Below are 20,348 nucleotides of genomic sequence, written 5' to 3'. Positions count from 1 at the left end.
CGGTTTCCGCCTGTTGTATCTATTGATTTTGCAATACATATATACTCTGCCAATTGTATGTGCACACAAAGACGGGCCTTAAATAATCTTAAATTTCAAACAAGGGTATCATGGGAGGAAACTCAGACATGAGATAAGAGGCAAAGCAAATGCAAAGGAATCGTAATGAGTTGGAAAGTTGGCCTGAAGAGTAAACATGTGGACAAATTCAAGGTCATGAAACTCGGAAAGCGAAATACACAGTGGGTTACTTATAATGAAGGAAAGCCACACTGGTGGACTATAATGAGTGGCTAATTGGTGCAGTGCAATGGCTCAGCATGCTGTTTGGTTCTCTTAGATTTATAGGAAATTTTAATTTGCCTGACTTCAAACAGAGGCTAGTGTAGTACCAAGGCCATGTTGAGGAGTCACTTGCTTCCAGAAACACTCATGAATGATTTCAAGAAAGAAAGACTTACATTTATATTGCATCTTTCACACATCCCAAAGTGCTTTACAACCAATGAATTGCAGTCAGTGTTTTAATGCCGGAAAAGCGGCATGCAGTTTGCACACAGCAAGCTCTCACAAACAGCAATGTGTTAATACCCAGATAATCTGTTTTTTAGTGATGTTGATTGAGGGATACACATTGGCCAGGACACCAGGGAGAATCCCCCTGCTCTTCTTTGAAATATTGCCATGGGACTTTTTACACCCACCTGAGAGAGCCTTGGTTTAACACCTCATCCAAAAGACAGCACCTCAGTACTGCACTCAATTGTCAGCCTAAATATTTGAGCTCAAGTCTCTGGTGTGGGATTTGAACCCACAAACTTCTGACTCAGAGGCAAAAGTGCTACCAACTGGGCCACAGCTGATATTCAACGCACTTGGAGAATGGTTACATACAACCACAAGGAAGCACTAATGAGCATAGATTTCCACTGTTCCACACTCACCAACAGTAGAGAAGATGTCCCCACCAGTTGCATGGAGTAGTACAGGAGCAGTTAGTTGGCACTCATGTAAGCAACAGTTCTATACAACCTTCATATAACACTGTACAAGTGATAATACACACTGTTTTATGTAAAAATACTAACTCACAGCAACTCCAGCAAAGAAAACCCTTGGTATTTGTAGAGCGCCATTAAAATTAGTTGCAGTTTCAGATAATGGGCATTTTTTATCCAATATAGCTCACTGGTTGGCTGTACAACCAGTTATGTTTCATCCATCAAGTAGGAGAACACTTAATTGTAGTACGAATGTGCAAACAACACAGAGAAGTTCACAACATACAAAAGCCATTTAAGCAGATTAACATGTGCATCAAAAGCACAGAACTAAAATAATGAACAGAATCAATTTTGATATATTTTACAGTCTGTCATACTTTCGTTGTGTAGAAAACAGAGTATCAGATGGACAAAAGGCAAACAAACAAAGTGACTGACTCCTGTGATGTGCCTGGAAGGTCCCTGAGGCATATAAATTAAGGGCAGTAGGGACCTTCACTGTTACTGGTAGACCTTGGCAGATGGTTGATTGTCCTATGTCTTGATATACCATGTGGCACACATCAGTCACAGATTCCCTAGATAGCCTGTGCTCACTCACGCACATCTTTTCCACCATGCTCAGGTAACTATGCAGCTGTGGAATTCTACACAAATTCATTATTCAAAGGGCAGGAAAGTCCAGAGGGAGTAAGTTTTATTCAAAGTACTCTCTCTTTATAAAAGAAAATGCTTACGAAGAGCTAGAAATTTGGCTCTGTAGCGCCCGATTTTTTGTGCAAGTGCCGTTTTGTGTCCAAATGGTACACATCTGGTGTGTGCCGCCCCGGATATTGACTTGGTGAGGGTGATTGCGCAGGCATTAGGTGCATGTGCCCCAAGTTTGTAGAGTGGGCAGACCGTGTCGTCAATCAGCATGCAATGATGATTTGATGCCAGTGCTGCCATTTTCATCCTCAACGCTGGAGCTAACACCCTGTCTTAACCTTGCACAGCTGAGCATGACACAGCAAGGACCCTTCCTCACCAGCAATATTTAAAGGGATCATCAGGTTTGTTGCTGATTAATTTCTACTGACTCTGTGTAAGTTTGTGGAAGTTTATGGAGTTTTCTAGAGTTGTTTAAAGCTGATGAGGTGACAGTGAGTGGTGCTGTAAGCAGAGAACGCCTACCTTCTGATTTCAAGTGTTCTGGTCAAACCACTTGCTCCCGACCACACAACCGATTTTAGTATCATCTGCAAACTTTAGTTGTCATCCCGCTCAGCCTGCAGCATGACAGAGAGATGGAGCAGAGACAGCAAAGAGGAGGGCAAGCTGCTCACAGAGGGAGGAGAAGGGGGAGATGGGCCCTCAGCAGGAGGCCTTACCCACCTAGGGTTTTCCAAGAGCAATTCTCTTAGCTCAGCCTGAGCCAGGAGCAGTATGTGAGGAGTCTGCGTTTATGAAGGAAGTGCTCATAGAATTCTGCCAACTCTCGCAACCAGACCTGCAGCCCACGCCGGGGCAAGGACAGCACTGCCAATGGCTGTGAAGGTGACCATGAGCCTGAATTTCTTTGTGTTGGGGTCTTTCCAGGTTGGAGCAGGCGACATCTGTAACATCTCCCAGTTCACCGTCCACTGCTGCATAAGAGAGGTGACAGATTCTTTTTATGCCAGGAGTGGGGACTTTAGTGTCTCCCCTCTGACCACAGAGAAGCAGGCAGAGCAAACAAATGGCTTTGCTAGGATAACGGGCTGCCCCATGGTGCAGACGCCATCGATTCCACGTAAGTGGCTTTGCGGGCACCACATCTAAATGCTGAGTGGTACTGCAATGGCAAAATTTACCAGTCATTGAATGTGCAGTTGGTGGGTGACCATGCTCAACACATCATGATGGTCAATTCCCAGTATCCTGGCAGCAGTCATGAGGCTTTTATTCTCTGGAAATCTGCTGGTCCCTTAGTCTTTACACCATAACAAACCAGAGGGTGGCTACTGGGTGACAAGGGCTATCGACTGACCACTTGGCTCATGGCTCCACTGCGCAACCCAACCACATGTGGATAGTGTGCGTACAATGACAACCTGCCATGTGGAATCTGATAGAGCAGACTATTGGCTTCTTTAAACAACAATTCCGCTGCCTGGACAGCATGGAAGTGCCCTGCAGTACTCACCGGAGTGCTTCTCAAGATTCGTTGTGGTTTGCTTCATGCCCCACAACCTTGCCATCATGAGGGCACAGTCCTTGCCTCCAGACATACGGTGACCAGCTGAGGAGGAGGAAGAAGAGGAAGAGGATGAAGCTGAAGAGGAGGAAGCGGTAGGAAGGAGGCAACTCAGATATCCCCTTTCTGCCTGAGCTGTCTGTGATCAACTCATCTGACTGCAGTACCAATGAACGCAGCCCCAATTCCCCATTCAGCAATCGTCCCACACCTGACCTTCGCTCTGTTACTGACCATCACAGCGTCCTCTTGGCTACAATGCTGAAATAAAAGCCACCACAAAACAAACATTCTAATCCAACTTTGTACATCAATTCATCCAATATTACATAACAAAGTCAACTAATCACGCTTATGCATTCCCTTCCTGTCTGTTTTTTGTGTGCCTTTTCCTGTCTTAGTGCTCATACGAAGTGCTACCCCAGTGGCTGCAGCATGACTGGTAGAAGGCTGCTGACTTTCAGTGGGGGCATCTGCAGATGGCCTTGCAGGATGACCTCGAGCAGCTCTGGGCTTAGAAGGCTCGGCTGCATCACCTCGGCATGGACGGTAGCAGTCTGGGCTGGCTCTGACAGGCAACAACCCAGGGCACTGGTGGAGTGGCAGTAGTGGGAGGATGAATGCTGTCATCCTGAGAGAGGACAGCAAGTTCGTTCTCCACAGAACCACTACCACTCCACTCTGTTGGATGACAGATTGCTGGACTCCTGTGATACCCTGTACGCCCCTTTCCATCATCATCATAGGTGTTTCAATGAAGGACCTAATATTCCAGGTCCTGAACTATATGTTGAAAGGTGGAAGATGCCTGTGCGTGGATATTTTTAACGTGTGGTGGCCATTGCACACCAGCCACCACACGGGCTTGACAGAGCTAGGTCTAGCTCCAGTGGTAAGGATTAACCAAGACGACTGGAGACCAGCTATGCTGCACGGACCTATTGCGCACACCTATTGCAGTGTGGGCTGGCCTATGCTGCCCCTGGGCCCTCGCCTCTTCTGGGCCCCGTAACTCATGCCTCTCCTGGGCCCCAATCACATCGCTCTGGAATGTCTCGCCACTCCTTCGCAACGACCTTGCCGCTCCTTTGCCCCAACCGCGCCACTACTGCTGTACCTGCCCATGCTCCAATCAGCGACCTGGACCTTAGTGACATCCAATCTCGTCGCCCTCTTCACAGCTGTCGCTCTCCTGTACCGGCTCGTGTTGTAACTTGCAGTGGTATACTCCACACTGCTCCTTTGAAGGCCCCGACCTGCTGATGGGCCTTGCAGGTCGGGGCCGACGCACCGAATGCCGGATCAGGCTCTCAGCCATAATGGCAGCAGCCTGAGCTTATGTGGCAGCAAGCTGAGATTGCATGAGTGCAGCCTGAGCTTCCACTGCAGCACTCAGATGTTGGGTGGCTTCTGCTTGTGCTGCAATAGAAACTGAGACATCGGCTATCAGACATTAATGGAGTTGCCCATCACTTCCATGCTGGTAATCATGGGCTCCAAGCTCTACACAAAGCCCCTGTGCATGATTGGTGACAGACTCTTTCATCCTCCTTAACATTGCACTCAGGCTTTCTGGCAGGCCAGCCAATGCACCAAGCTTTTCATTGTGCATACCCATCAGCCTTCTTCTGAAGGCAGCCACATAGAAGTCCTCATCTGAGTCCTCTGCAGCAGAACTCGTGCGCGACCTCGTCCTCCAGGGAGCTGGGATCTGTGCTAACCTTTTCCCCTGCCCTGGCTGCAGGCCACTCATGCTCAGTGTCTCACCACATGCAGATCCCATCTCTAACCTATCCTCTAAACTATGTGGGGTGTCAGTATCTGAGCACGTGGTTGCAAGTGTGAAATCGAATGATGGTGCTGTGTCTTCATCATCAGTGCCTTGGTGCTCTTCTATTTCCTGCTCCTCCACCAATGCCTGGCCAGGTGTCAGTTCTTGGCTATCAGAAAGGCACAAGGGTAAGGGTGTGGGGAGGGGAGGCGGGTAAAAGCAAGAGGTGCATGCTTTCACCATATGCAGCTTGTAAATCAGCAGAGATTGTTGGATGAAGGGGAAGTGAGATGTGAGAAGGAGGATTAGGTATGAGGATATCATCATCTTGTATTATTTCAGCTCCACCACTGGCCACAGGCTCAGCAATGGCCGCTCCACTTATTTCCAATACCGTCTTTTCATGGGGGTCAGTTTTTGCAGGCACGCCTGTCTCCTGCCGGTTAAGTCCTGCTGCATCCGATTATGAGTCACCCTGTCCTGCAAGAGAAAAGAAGTGTGTCAGTGAGTGTGATGCAATGAGTTTGGATGATATGCTTGTCATATTTGAATAACTGATCGAGTTTGTAAGCTGTGAGATGTGGGTGTGAGGCTTGCAGCAGTGCTAAGTGTGTGCGGGTGAGGTGAAGCTATGAATGTGCGGTATGAGTCACGTTTGGTAGGGACTATTGGTAGATGTGGGGGTGAAGTACATTGAGCAGTGTGTGAGACTAGTCATGCAGGTGGTGAGATATGGCATTTGAAGATGAATTCACTGACCTTAACCACTCATGTGATGTCACTAAACTTCTTCCTTCATTGCATTCAGGTCCTCGGGGCTACACTGCTGATATTCACCATGACTGAAGAATCTCAGAAGAATGAGAGGTGATCATATTGAAACTTATAAGATATTGAGGGGGCTCGACAAGGTGGATGTAGAGAGGATATTTCCACTCATAGGGGAAACTAGGGGGTCTCAGAATAAGGGGCCGCCCATTTAAAACTGAGATGAGGAGAAATTTCTTCACTTAGAGGGTTGTAAATCTATGGAATTCTCTGCCCCAGAGAGCTGTGGAGGCTGGGTCATTGAATATATTTAAGGCAGAGATAGACTGATTTTTGAGTGATAAGGGAGTAAAGGGTTGTGGGAAACAGGCAGAGAAGTGGAGCTGAGTCCATGATCAGATCAGCCATGATCTTATTGAATAGTGGAGCAGGCTCGAGGGGCCAAATGGCCTACTCCTGCTCTTTTTCTTATGTTATTATATTCATATGACTACTATCTGCTCCCAATGCTTTCTGGGCATTTGCCTGCAGGCTCTCCTGGCCCCCTGTGGAAACAGGATCTCTTCACCTCCTGCATTAAGTTCTCAAGTGCTGCATGAGGGAACCTTGGAGCATGCTCTGTCCCCTGTTATGGCATCAGTAGCCTTTTCTGCTGCTCCAACTCTCATCCCCAGCCAGTTAAATCACCTGCTGCAACAGAATGCGCCTTACCTTTCAGAGGTGCAGACTGCCTTCAAAAAGTGCAGGCTAAATTTAACTGGTGTTAGCCTCGCACAGACGTGGGCCCTCTGCTGAGCATTCAGCCACTCAGCAGCACGTAAAATGCTGGGCTTAAAGTCACAATCATGTTAAGCAGTAGGCTGCATAAAGTTAGTGTGCTGCCTTAATTAATTTGAACGGGAATGGCTTAATACCGCATTGCGATCCCCATGTCGGTTTTCGGGTGCCAACCAATTTCTAGCCATGAATATCTTCAATTTATTTAACATTATTGAAAAAAAAAGCATGCCAATTTTCCTGCCAGTTTGGAGGCCCATAAACCAGCTACCCCAGCAAGTTAATTACAGGGAACTTTTTCATGCATTTCAGAGTGACCCCATAGGGAACAGCATTTTGGGGGCACTTCATGCTAACCTGCTCTAAAGCGACCGGACCCAGAAACTATGCTATAGGCTGGAAATTTGCAGCACATTTATCAATTTTTTCCATGAAAAGAGAAAATTCTAAGTAAGATTTTCCTTCTCTTTATATCACCATAACAAAAAATGGCATTTTTCTCTCTTTTTGCTAGCCTTTTTACTTCAGTTTTGGTGGGGTAGGAATCTTTCTAGCAGTTCTAAACACAGATAATAGTCTGTTAGCATTCCCTAATAATATTTCCTCTTACTCAATGCTACTATTTTTGCTAAAATTATTCAACAGAGCAATTTGTGGTCTTTAATACTTTATAAAAATGAAGATGTTCAATTTCAACATAAAATTGATTACCCAAACTACTGCAGAATATTCAAGAGCAGACAATTTTTATTTCTTCATTGTATAATATAGTTTTGATGAAAAAATAATATAGCAAACCACTGGACAGCTATTTTTTTCTTTCTCACTTTCTCTTAGGCAGTCCCTGGGAGTCGAGGATGACTTGCTTCCACACTAAAAATTAGTTCTCAGGTGAGTGATGAGTCCTATGTGGGACCTACAGTCTCTGTCACAGGTAGGGCAGACTTTGGTTGAAGGAACAGGTAGGTGGGGTGCTTGGGTTGCCATGCTCTCCTTCCACTGTCTACGTTTGGCTTCAGCTTACTCCCGGCGATGAGACTCAAGGTGTTCAGCGCCATCCTTGGATGCTTCCCCTCCACTTTGAGCAGTATTGGGCCAGGGATTCCCAGGTGTCAGTGGGGATGTTGTACTATTTCAAGAAGGCTTTGAGGGTGTCCTTGAAGCATTACTTCTGCCCACCAGGGGCCCGCATGCCGTGACGGAGCTCCGAGTACAGCGCTTATTTGGGGAGTCTCGAATCAAGCATGCGGACAATGTGGCCTTGCACCTTAGTTCAGATATAGTTGTAGGTTTTTCTGAAGATGAGCATAAACATGTTTTCCTGGAACTGAATCAACAATATCTTAGTAAAAGAAGAATTGACTCATTCTTCAAATGGTATTGATATCAAAAATGGGGAGGAGTTCACAGGAGGAGAAATTGGCCTGGTGTTTTGCCTCTTGTTAGTGCCCTCGGGTGGGCAGTAATGGGGCGCTAAGGGGTTACCGACCGAGACACGGCAAAATCACCGACGGCCACGAATTTCCCTGGCGGGTTTGCGCTAGTGCTAAAACTTACCACCCCGATCTCTTGCGCCCCAGAGATCATGACATCATCCAGTGTGCAGTGCCCCATTACCTCCCCGGATGCAATATTCGCTCCCGCCCCCTGCAGCATCGCCAAGCATCAACAGCGACAGCTGCAGGAGACGTTGTCACCTTGGCTGGTCACTTGGGGAGCACTAATTAAAGGCAGTCATGGTCAGGTAGGATAAAATTTAATTATGTCCCAGTGTGTTGCATTTTGCTTTTTTTGGAACCTGCACTCTCCTAGAGTGCTTGGTGCTGCAATGCGCTAATCGCAGGTGCCATCGTCCACCACACACAGCCTTAAGATTCAATCAACGCAGCATTGGCCCTTCCCTTTAAGCGAGGGAAGGAGCCTGTACAACCGACAGCACTGCATGGAACATTGTGCAGCGCTCTGCCAATACTGCGCCTCTCACTCACTTTAGCGCTCTAAGGGAAGTGGTAGCACTTGATATAGCGCTCTACTTCCCTGTTGGAGTGCTAAAGCAGAAGTTCCTGGCAAAATCAAATCTTTAGCGCCCGGCGATACTTTTGTGCACCTGGAAAAGTTATCGCCCCAAACGAGGCGCTATGCAATTTCTAGCCCACAGTGTCTTTTGTTTTAGGGATTGATATACACCAAGTTGTCAGCAGAGATGTTTTTTAAAAAAGTGCTAAAGGAAGATAGAAGGAAACTCAAAGATTTTCAAACATATCCAAAAGTTTGAAAACATTTTCTCTGTTCAAAGTCCACAGTTGTCCATTTTTATTCGTGAAAAAGTCTTTGAAGAAGATAAGAAGATAATGGGCAGGAAAAGACCAGCTGGTCCATCAGCCTGCCCCATATTCATGATGTCTGGAGCATCAGGACTAGGGAGAGGCCAATCCAGGGCTAATACAAGAAAAATTACTCTGGAAAATTCCTCTCCCACCTACACAGGTGATTGAAACCAGTCCAGGAGATCACATGGATCATGTGTTTTCTGGAAAATTCTGGAAAGGCATGGTAAGCCAGTCAATATCTGCAGAGTAAAAGATACAGTGACCTCTTGGGATGATGGAGAAGTACACAAGGTATTGTGGAATTAAACTGTGAAACTGAACTAGCTCTTTTGTTGCGGTTTTTGTCTCAATATTCAGTTCAGGATACATCAGGGATCATCTGATTTGCTACATTTTTTGAAGCTCGCTATTTTGTTAATTAGGCACCAATGAAGCAAAGGTTCAGCTAAAACATATTCAGCTTCCAGTTCAGTATTATTACATTTCAATCACAGAGCCATGGCCTTTCATCTTAACAACTGAGAAGAATTTAGACAATATTCTTTGACTTAAAAAGAATGCTTTCTGGAGATGTTCCAATTTTTAATTTGATCATTTAATAAGTAACTGTTCATGCGTTTGTGCGGTGTAAGTTGGTAGTTTTTAGCTCACTTTAAATCTTGCTGCCCTGCAGTATGAACAGACCAAGTAGGTGTACGGCAATACGTTCCGGGGAATTTCAATTTGTTGTATGGCAATTTACATTAAATGCCCTTTTCCATTTCTGTGATAGCTGTAGTCTGATTAAGAAGAACAGTCCTTGCAGGTTAATTTATGCACAACCAATTTGAGAAATACAGTAATAGAACTTGATGCATCATGGGTTTGCACAGTTGACAGAACAAACCTCAGTTAATTAGATCAGGGGCAACAAACCTTTCAAAGATGAAGAGCCAAAAAAGTAAATTGTGTACCTACAAAGAGCCACGTGTTTGAAATACAATAGATCAATATTCTCATTCAAATACAAGCATAATCTCTTAAGAAATTTTGAAAACAAGATCCTTAATGTGATTTTTGATGTTCTGTTTCCAGCTATTTATTTGAACTCTGGATTTAATGCTCTAATTTTCTCTTTCAGTTTCAGTCCATTTCCCTTACACTCTCTCTCATTTTCTCTATCTCATTCCTCTTCTCTCCCTCTATTATTTCCTCCTTCACCCTTATTTTATTTTCACCTCTCTCATATTCCTTCTATGCCTTAGTTCCTTTCTCTTATTACCTCTGTCCAGTCCTTTCTTCCTCTCTATCAGCCGAGTTGATTCATTTCTTGTCTCATTATAACTATCTGTGGCAAGATTGGGGAACCTTTTTAGACAACTTAGAATGAAGATTCTAACAACAAACTAATTACAAAAAAGGATCACTGGAAAGAATCAACAGATGAGAATAATTTTGCAAAGAGATACTTAAAGGGTTGACGGTGGATAGGCAAAGGCAGACATTTACAGATCACATGGATGAACTTCAACAATTGTTCATCCCTGTCTGGCGTAAAAATAAAACAGAGAAGGTGGCTCAACCGTGGCTAACAAGGGAAATTAGGGATAGTGTTAAATCCAAGGAAGAGGCATATAAGTTGGCCAGAAAAAGCAGCAAACTTGAGGACTGAGAGAAATTTAGAATTCAGCAGAGGAAGACAAAGGGTTTAATAAGGAGGGGGAAAATAGAGTATGAGAGTAAGTTTGCAGGGAACATAAAAACTGACTGCAAAAGCTTATATAGACATGTGAAGAGAAAAAGATTAGTGAAGACAAATGTAGGTCCCTTGCAGTCAGATTCAGGTGAATTTATAATGGGGAACAAAGAAATGACAGACCAATTGAACAAGTACTTTGGTTCTGTCTTCACTAAGGAAGACACAAATAACCTTCTGGAAATACTAGGGATCCGAGGATCTAGCGAGAAGGTGGAACTGAAGGAAATCCTTATTAGTCAGGAAATTGATGGGATTGAAGGCCGATAAATCCCCAGGGCCTGATGATCTGCATCCCAGAGTACTTAAGGAAGTGGCCCTAGAAATAGTGGATGCATTGGTGGTCATCTTCCAACATTCCATGGACTCTGGATCAGTTCCTATGGATTGGAGGGTAATTAATGTAACCCCACTTTTAAAAAAGGAGGGAGAGAGAAAACAGGGAATTATAGACCAATTAGCCTGACATTGGTAGTGGGGAAAATGTTGGAATCAATTATTAAAGATGTAATAGTCGCGCATTTGGAAAGCAGTGACAGGATCGGTCCAAGTCAGCATGGATTTATGAAAGGGAAATCAGGCTTGACAAATCTTCTAGAATTTTTTGAGGATGTAAATAGTAGAGTGGACAAGGGAGAACCTGTGGATGTGGTGTATTTGGACTTTCAAAAGGCTTTTGACAAGGACCCACACAAGAGGTTAGTGTGCAAAATTAAAGCACATGGTATTGGAGGTAATGTATTGATGTGGATAGAGAATTGGTTGGCAGACAGGAAGCAAAGAGTAGGAATAAACAGGTCCTTTTCAAAATGACAGGCGGTGACGAGTGGGGTACCGCAAGTTTCAGTGCTGGGACTCCAGCTATTTGCAATATACATTAATGATTTAAACGAAGGAATTGAGTGTAATATCTCCAAGTTTGCAGATGACACTAAGCTGGGTGGCAGTGTGAGCTGTGAGGAGGATGCTAAGAGGTTGCAGGATGACTTGGACAGGTTAGGTGAGTGGGCAAATGCAGTATAATGTAGATAAATGTGAGGTTATCCACTTTGGTGGCAAAAACAGGAAGGCAGAATATTATCTGAATGGTGACAGATTAAGAAAAGGGGAGATGCAACAAAACCTGGATGTCATGATACATTAGTCATTAAAAGTTGGCATGCAGGTACAGCAGGCGATGAAGAAGGCAAATGGCATGTTGGCCTTCATAGCGAGAGAATTTGAGTAGAGGAGCAGGGATATCTTACTGCAGTTGTACAGGGCCTTGGTGAGGCCACACCTTGAATATTGTGTACAGTTTTGATCTCCTAATCTGAGGAAGGACATTCTTGCTATTGAGGGAGTGCAGCAAAGGTTCACCAGACTGATTCCCGGGATGGCAGGACTGATATATGAAGAAAGACTGGATCGAGCAGGATTATATTCACTGGAATTTAGAAGAATGAGAGGGGATCTCATAGAAACATATAAAATTCTGATGGGATTGGACAGGTTAAATGCAGAAAGAATGTTCCCGATGTTGGGGAAGTCCAGAACCAGGGGTCACAGTCTAATGATTAGGGGTAAGCCATTTAGGACCAAGATGAGGAGAAACATCTTCACTCAGAGAGTTGTGAACCTGTGGAATTCTCTACCACAGGAAGTTATTGAGGCCAGTTCATTAGCTATATTCAAAAGTGAGTTAGATGTGGCCCTTACGGCTAAAGGGATCAAGGAGTATGGAGAGAATGCAGGAATGGGGTACTGAAGTTGCATGGTCAGCCATGATCATATTGAATGGTGGTGCAGGCTCGAAGGGCCGAATGGCCTACTCCTGCACCTATTTTCTATGTTTCTATGTTTCTTACTACAGCCTATAAGCAGTTCATGAAGCCTTGCTAAAATCAGGAAGGTTGCCAACTGTATATAAAATTAAAAATAGGATTCCAATTAACATGGTGGCAATGAATTTGCTGGGCTATATCCCCATAGTAATAATGAAATAATGGCCCAAAATTTGTGGTCCTGATGACGGCGAACTGGCAGCATTCACCGTCATTTCGCCTTTGTAACTGGCCGCAACCTCAGGATTTCGTGCCTGCGCAGCCTAATGTGGAAATCCTAAAGTTGCAGCCTGTCATTCACTGCTCCTCTACAGACAGGTAATCTGACAAATCATGGAAATTGACGCAAACCTTGTTGTTCATTTTTATTTCAGGTTTGCCTTTTTCTCATCTGAGAGCCCCAATCTCTGTATTGCTCTCTAACATTTTAGAAAGTTGGAATCAAAAGAACTTGCCCACTTCCTGGTTCGCTGTCTGTGAGAATTCTACGTTTTGATTGGCTGCTTAGACAGCGTGTTGACGTCACAGCAGTTCCTCGCCATTAACTTCCATTAATTTCAATTACGCAGCGGAAAAGTCGAACTTCCCACCACAGAGATTGCGAGATCTTTGTACCCAGCTTACTTTGAACACCTTTGCTTCGCTGCTGACCGCAAATTATGAGCCATTGGCAAATGTCATTAGTATCACCACTAAAGTTCTATAAAATTATGGCATTAGTGAATAATGTGTTATAGTAATGCTATAATTCTCTGGGACTTTCGTGCTGCTCCGTTGGAACCATTTCTGAAACCCTGGAAAGGATCATTATTATAGCCCCCCCCCCCATCAGAAACAGTTTTATTGCCACGTGAAGGAATGCCATTTCAGAAAGGCCCTGGAGAGTCGGACCAATAAATCTGTTATTATGGGGACAATTCTCAGATAGGCAACTGATGAAACCTAACATGTATTGCTTCAAATGATACCATAGCAACACTGTGAAGTTCTATCAATGATAATATAGTGTATACATAAAAGTATAAAAGTTATACATGCTGTGTTTTTAAAACTGATAAATTACTTTATTCTGACGATGGCCAACTAAGTCATTGCAGGCAGTGGGCTTTGCTAGTAATAACGGCCTGGAAATTGCGGTCGGAGGCTTGCCGCCCGCGTACGCCTCTGAACCCAAAGTAAACTACGAACATACCTTGTGTCTCCGGAGCTTCGGACTGTTGCTGTCCTGGGCCAGCAGGCGTACACCTGCATAAAGGCCCACGGATCCCAAAGTTGCATGTGGTTCACAAGTGTCCCTGGGACCACATGGGCCAGGCCAACCAATCACAAAGAGGGATTCCTATTATGCTTCTGCAGATTCCATTTACGTACGAAATTCCCATAAGCATATTAGAAATCAACTAAGAAATAAAATTTATCATCATTTAAATAAAAATAAATGATTACATGTTTAAAATTAATTAAAATACCCTTTAATTAAATATTTAAAATAAAAATTAAATGATTTGAAAAATAAATTTAAACATTTTAAAACCTCGACAAAATTTACCTAAACTAATTTTAAATGCAAGTGAATGTTTAAATCATTTATAAAATGTTATTTTAACATTAATTTTAACCCTTACATTGATAAAAGAAGGTTTTATGCCTACTTTTATCAGGTGTAAGTGTTTTGTGGGTATTCGCTGGGCAATTGTTTGCCAAGTTGCCCAACTCTAAGCCAGTGAAAATGAATTTGTAGCGGATGCGGTGGATCTGTCCAAGCGAGACATGACTGACCGCAAGTTCTGGGTTTTCGTGCATGCATTGGAACTTGCGAGGTCATTCTGAAGGCTTCCGACAATGCGTATGCTGTCAGAAGCACCGTAAAGTCTGGGCCTACTATTCAGGTATTGGATTTACCATTAGAGATGTTGCACCAATAGGAGAAAGTTACAGATGAATTCTAATTACACTTGCGATTTAGCCATGATCAGTGAGGACTTGTGAATTAACAACAACATCCTGGCGATAACTGCAAAGGTACTTTTCAAATATATACTGAGCAGTTTGATATGTGTTAATTTCAAAGGTTTGCTGTTTTCTTCTGTCATGTATTCTATATGGCTACTGTTGGTACTATCTTAAGGTGTGCCACCAGAGGGCACAGCGGTGGGTTACCTCGTAGGTTACCTGTACAGGTGTGCCTGGCCTAGTATAAAATGCAGACCACCAGGTGTGATCCTCACTTTGGAGTTAACTAATAAAGGACTAAGGTCATTACAGTTCAAGTACAACACATTGCCTTGTGGAGGCATTGTTAGAGCATCTAAGAACACAACAACTGGCGACAAGATTACAAACTTTACGAAAATGCTACCCTTGGTACGCTGCTGCAGTTCACCGATGGTGATGAGTGGGATGCCTTTGTGGAGAAGCTAGAACACTTTTTTTTACAGCAAACGACCTGGCAGGAGACGACCCGGCCGCACAGCCAGTTGTGGGCCCAGCGTCTATGGCCTTGTCAGGGACTTGCTGGCACCAGCAAAGACAACGACCAAGTCGTCCAAGGAGCTCGTAACCCTGATCCAGGAGCAACTCAAGCTCAAGGAGAGCATCATCACAGCCAGACACCAGTTTTATACCCACCGACGGCCCGAAGGCCAGGAAGTCGCGAAGTATATCGCAGACCTCAGGAGACTGGCGGCACTGTGTGAATTCGGCACCCACCTCAACGAAGCACTGCGGGACATTTTTGTCACTGGAATTGGCCATGAGGGCCCTCTTCACAAGCTACTGTCGGCAGATACCACAGTCACACTGCAGAAGGCCATCTCTGTGAGCCAGTCATTCATGACCTCGACCTGCGGCTCTAGGCAGATGTCTCACCCTCAGGACTCAAACCTGGCAGGTACTGTGCACAGAGTGGTACCGTTCAGCAGCTGGACTGTAGAGCACGAATCTTCTCAGGGAAGAGAGAACAGGCCCCCAAGTCCCTTAACATAGAGTCCGCCGAGGGGAGCTAATCGAGTAGCACCATGCTGGCGTTGCAGAGGACTCAACAGTGCCGTTTTAAAGACGATGTTTGCAAAGGCTGCGGCACAAAGGGCCACCTCCAGCGAATGTGTAAGAGAAATAGGACTCACTGTGTTGATGAGGAGTCCGCAATGGCCATGAGTCCAGTGTGGATTATGAAATGTTAGACAGAGAAACAGCCCAGTCCCACGGGGAGGTACACAGCATGTTTACCTGCACCACCGAGTGCTCCCCGCTGAAGATGGAGGTCGAGATAGAGGGAAGTCCAGTCTACATGGAAGTGGACATGGGGACGAGCCAGTCAGTAATGAATCAAGGAGCCTTTGAGAGTCTATGGGACAACCCGGCTGAACGACGCGAGTTGATCCCGGTTCAGACAAAGCTGCGCCCCTACACCAATGAAATCATCCCAGTCATCGGTAGTGTGAATGTAAAGGTACTCCATGATGGCGCAGAGCACAAGTTACCTCTGTGGATTGTTGCAGGTGATGGACCAATGCTGCTCGGCAGAAGGTGGATGGAGAAGATCCATTGGAAGTGGGAAGACTTCACCCCTCCGGCGATCGAAGCCCTCTGCGCTCAGAGGCAAAGCAAGCCCTCACCTGAGGGTGGACCCAGCACCGGTGAGCTGACCAGCACCCGAGACACAGACCGCTCAGCGCGACTACGTGGAGATGATCCAGCTGAGATGACCCGAACGCACCTTCCAGGCTCCAGTGGCAGGACTCAGGAGGGAGAAAATCAGATCCAGCAGCGACTTCCCAACTGCGGAGGCAGAACCCAGGGAGAAGAGGATCATCGCAGTCGACATCGTGGCCGAAGAAAAGATGGCGCCCAAATCATGAGGTGATGCACTGAAGACAAAGATGTCCGTGGCCAGACCACGAGGTGCAGCACTGATGGAGCAACACGTGCCACCAAACGGGGAAGCGGATTGGGGTAAAGCAAGCAAGGCTCTCTTAAAGGAGGCCGGCAACCCACTACAATTCAGGGGATAGTTCCACATACTTAAGCAATGTAACAGTAATTGTAAGTTAGAGACTAAAGGTGTAACAGATTATGTAAAGTGCGTAACTGTCCATGTAAAATGTATAACTGATAATCGGAATTGTATACATGCAACTGGCGAGGAAAAGTTGCACGATTATGTACACTGTGTAATTGATGATCTGAACTGTGCATATTCAACCAACGAGGAAAAGTCGCGCGATCGTGATCGGACCCCTAGAGTGTCCATCATAAGCAAGGATTCCCACTGCACGCAGCCAATGCAGTGGACAGGCACCCATCGGGTGCACACAGGTCTAGCGAGCTACCCAATGCTGTAGCCTGCGTCCCGGGGACCAGAGTCATGCACCATGAAGTGTGGCCACAAGCAGCCAACACACACGAGCTGCGAAACAAGTGACCTCAGCAGGGCAACGGCAACAGTAGTGATACCATACCCCTGGTCGGCTCCACCTCTCAGGCACCCGATGGCATCAACAGCCACAAGCCTGAAGGAGCAGACTGCACCAAGGCCATACCCATAGATGTAGGGTCACCTACCACTGTTCCCCCAGAGGAAACAAGCACCAGCAAGGATTTCAAACCAAGCGACACTCAGGCCAGCGAGTCAGCAGTCCCCTGTGCACTGCTGGACAACAGCTCCTCAGGGAGCAGCTGGGGCCCAGGGCATAAAGGAAGGACATGGGGGGGTGGGTCACAGACATCTCTGAACCTGCCTGACGCTAAGGACCACAGCAACAGCCCCGAGAGCAAGCTACGTGAGCCAACCGGGTTCCCACTGCCAGCACCAGGCACTGAGCCGCCACTAGACTGCAGGGACACCACCCAGCAGCTCCGGAACGAGCTCGTCCTCATGCACCGGTCACAGCACCAACAAGGCATCTAACGCTCTTGTCGCACCACGGAACTACAAAAAACCCCTGCAAAATCCACTTACCTGAACTTGAATGTACATGAATGTTAGCAGCCCCAACCATACCAATATGGGAAGTGGGGGGAGAATGGAGTGGTCAGGAACACACACACACACAAACAGCAACCACCAGCACGCTACTGCACCCACTACCCACCCAAGGTTGAGCTGGCTGGCCAGAGGTCTACCAGACCGAACCCATATAGATTAATGCCCAGAGCACAGTTAATGCAAGGGCTATTTGCACTGAGGGCTCAGGGGGGAGTGATGTCATGTATCCTACATGGCTACTGTTGGTACTATCTTAAGTAGTGCCACCAGAGGGCACAGCAGTGGGAGACTCATAGGTTACCTGTACAGGTGTACCTGGCCTCGTATAAAAGGCAGACCACCAGGTGTGATCCTCACTCTGGGGTTAACTAATAAAGGACTAAGGTCACTACAGTTCAAGTACAACACACTGCCTCGTGGAGTCATTGTTAGAGCATCGAAGGACACAACATCTTCTATTTTAAAAATAGCAGTAAAAGGAACCCCATTGAGTCCCAGTGGAACTAATCTATAGTGCTACTTCAAAGCTCCTTGGATCACCTCTATCATGGATGTGGCGTGTGTAAAGTCCTGTCCCCTCAGTACAGATTCACACGAGGCATGTAGTGAAGTCAAGGTCACTCTGGACCTGCACTTTTATTTCACAGCTCTGGAATGCTGCAGTTGCCTGAGACCTGTCCTTATATACAAGTGCAAGTGCACCCCTGGTGGTAAGGTATGCTGGTGGTTACAGGTCATATCTTATTACAGTCATGTATAGCATGTTAGGATACAGATATATACAATAATGTAAGATACATGACATCACCCACCTCAAGGTCTTATTGTCTTTATAGGTTCAGTCTCTCAAGTGGTCTACGCTCTCGCGTGGAGCATCTGAGTTGTGGTTCAGTTGTTTGCCTTGGTGTCTGGGTGTGGTTGCTGGTATCTCACCTGGGCTGTCTGTTTCGAATGGTGTGATTGTTGTTGACTCGCCTGGGCTGTCTGTTGGGATTGCCCTTTCCTCAGGTTGTTCCTTCTGTCTGTCCACCAGGTGTAGTGCGAGTTCCACATTGTAGTCTGCCTCTGGTTCCGCAGTGTTGTTGGTAAATCTGCTTTTGACTTGGTCTACATGCCTCCGGCAGGTTTTGCCATTGTCCATTTGTACTACCAGTAGCCTGTTTCCTTCCTTGCCCATTACTGTCCCTGCAAGCCATTTGGGACCCCTGCCATAGTTTAGTACAAACACTTTGTCCCCTATCTTATTCCATCTCCCCCTCGAATTTCTGTCATGGTACTCAGTCAGCTTACGGCGCTTTGCCTCAACGATTTCGTGCATGTCTGGGAGGATTAATGAGAGCCTTGTTTTTAAAGTCCTTTTCATCAACAGTTGCGCGGGGGGGATCCCAGTCGGTGAGTTCGGACGAGATCTGTATGCCAGCAGCAGTCGCGACAGGCGACCCTGCGGCGTGGGACCTTGGATTTTAAGCATGCCTTGTTTAATGATTTGCACTGCTCTCTCCGCCTGGCCATTGGAGGTCGCTTGAATGGTGCCGTCTTGACGTGATTTATGTAGTGGTCAATTATAAAGTCTTGGAATTCTGCGCTGGTGAAGCACGACCATTGTCACTGACCAATATGTCAGGGATTCCGTGCGTTGCAAACATGGTTGCGAGGCTCTCCACAGTGGTGGAGGTTGTGCTCGAGTTTAAAATGGTGCATTCGATCCACTTTGAAAATGCATCTACAACTACGAGGAACATTTTGCCCATGAATGGGCCCGCATAATCTACGTGCACCTGCGACCATGGTTTGGTAGGCCAGGGCCAGGGGCTCAGTGGAGCCTCCCTGGGGGCATTGCTGAGTTGGGCACAAATGGTGCACCTTCGGACACAGAGCTCCAAGTCCGCGTCAATACCAGGTCACCAGACGTGGGATCTGGCTATGGCCTTCATGAGAATGATCCCCGGGTGCTCGTGGTGGAGCTCCTGGACAAATGCCTCTCTGCCTCGCAGAGGCATGACTACTCGGCTGTCCCACATCAGGCAGTCTGCTTGTAGTGATAGCTCATGCATGCGCCTGTGAAAGGGTTTTAATTCCTCGGGGCAGGCATCGCGATCCTCTGCCCAGTCACCGGTTAGGACACATCTTTTTACTAAGGATAACGTGGGGTCGCTGGCCATCCAGGCTCTGATTTGGCGAGCCGTCATGGGCGAACCTGTGGACTCAAAGGCATTGATTGCCATGACTATCTCACAGTCCTGATCGTCAGACCCTTCCGTGGTCGCCATGGGTAGCCTACTGAGCGCGTCGGCACAGTTGTCTGTGCCTAGTCTGTGCCTTATGGTATAGTTGTAGGACGCCAGCATGAGTGCCCACCATTGAATTCGCGCTGAGGCATTGGCGTTTATTGCCTTGCTCTCGGATAGGAGGGACGTGAGGGGCTTGTGGTCGGTTTCTAATGCGAACTTGGCCCTGAAAAGGTATTGGTGCATCTTTTTGACACCGTACACGCACGCGAGCGCCTCCTTCTCTACCATTCCGTACCCGTGCTCCGCCCGCGAAAGTGACCTGGAGGCATAAGCTATGGGTTGTAATTTGCCCGCATTATTGACATGTTGCAAAATGCACTCGACCCCATATGCTGATGCATCGCATGTGAGAACTAGCTTTTTACCTGGGTCAAAGAAAGTCAAAACACTGTTGGAACACAGAAGGTTGCGTGCCTTATTGAAGGCGCATTCCTGGGCGTCCCCCCAAAACCAATCGCATCTCTTCCTGAGTAGCACATGGAGAGGCTCCAGCAGCGTGCTTAAGTTCTGCATAAAGTTCCCAAAATAATTGAGTAGCCCGAGAAAGCCGTGCAGTTCTGAGACATTCCGGGGCCTGGGTGCCAGGCGAATTGCTTCTGTTTTGGACTCTGTTGGGCGGATTCCATCAGCGGCTATCCTTCTGCCCA

Source organism: Pristiophorus japonicus, chromosome 4 (genome assembly GCF_044704955.1).
Source record: "Pristiophorus japonicus isolate sPriJap1 chromosome 4, sPriJap1.hap1, whole genome shotgun sequence".
NCBI classification, from domain to species: domain Eukaryota; kingdom Metazoa; phylum Chordata; class Chondrichthyes; family Pristiophoridae; genus Pristiophorus; species Pristiophorus japonicus.
Note: the sequence above shows the minus strand (reverse complement) of the source record.